Consider the following 1,308-nt stretch of genomic DNA (forward strand, 5'->3'; position numbering starts at 1 on the left):
ACACACACACACACACACAGCAGTGGAGGCACAGGGGTTAGGGAGGTAGAGACCTAAAGAAACAAAGTGCCCCTCCAGCAGTCCCCAGACTGCCACCTGGTCCCTGGCCCTGACCAAGCAAGGATGGGGCCCAACCAGAAATTTTTCCAAGCTGGGCTAGTCTTGGGTTTCTCATCATCCCTTTTTATAACAAACATTTTGAAATGCCCTCTTGAAATAAAATAAAATTCACAGAGACTATAACCTACTTCCATGCATAATTTTTAAATGCCCTAATTGTAATATAAGGTAGAAATAAATGGGGGGAAGGTTATAATAAAATAATACGTATTTCAGTATGTAATGCTTGAGTACAACCACTCACGAAGCCACACGAAGGAGTCAAATGTTTGTATCTGAATGCATCATGAACACAAGAAACACAAGACCTGCAAATGCTGGCAAATTAGGCAAGTTCTTTTCAGAACTGATACACACACACACACACACACACACACACACAGAAACACAAGTAATACACAGTTAAGTTCTAGCCTCAGACAAATATACACAAGTGTTTCACCTAGGTGATATCTGGCAGGATATGTCATATCTTTAGTCCTGCCCACTAAATGCCAGGGTGCCCTCAAAACATGGTGGTAATCCAAAATACCTCCTAGGGAACAGCACTGCTCTCACTAAGAACCACCACTTCAGACCTTCTTGGAGGCTCACTGTTCAGGGTGCAACTGCCCACCTCAGTGAACAGAAGTGAAGGACACAGGGGACAAAAGATGGAAAACTAGTTTGAAAACAGCAGAGGATATAACCCAGGTAAGGTGAGGTCCTTTCCACAGACACAAATGCTGGCGGCCATAAGTTGAGCTTTGAAGGGTGCAAAAAAGTGAAGACATCCAAGACAGCGGAGTAGATTAACACTGTGCGTGTTTCCTTCCGTGAACACATTAAAATTACAACTAAATTAAAGAACAATCAACCTGGAGAACCATCTGAAGTCTGGCTGAACAGAAGTTTTATAAGTAAGGACATAAAGAAGAAGCCATGTTGGGACTGTTAGGAGGGGGGGAGACACAAAACAGACTGGCCCCAAACCTCCATGTAGCAGTTGAGAACCAGGAGTAATATCTCAGCTGCGAAGGTTCCCCACAGAGAAGCGAGGGTCCCCAGCCCCACACTAAGCTCTCCAGCCCAGAATACTTGTGCCGAGAAGAGGAGCCCCCAAAACACCTGGCTGTGAAGAACAGTGGGCATTCTGACCATCAGGGTGAGACGGAAGGCGGCGGGAGACCCAGACCTCCTCTTAAACAG

The sequence above is a fragment of the Hipposideros armiger genome, unplaced genomic scaffold (assembly GCF_001890085.2).
Source record: "Hipposideros armiger isolate ML-2016 unplaced genomic scaffold, ASM189008v1 scaffold_692, whole genome shotgun sequence".
Classification (NCBI taxonomy): domain Eukaryota; kingdom Metazoa; phylum Chordata; class Mammalia; order Chiroptera; family Hipposideridae; genus Hipposideros; species Hipposideros armiger.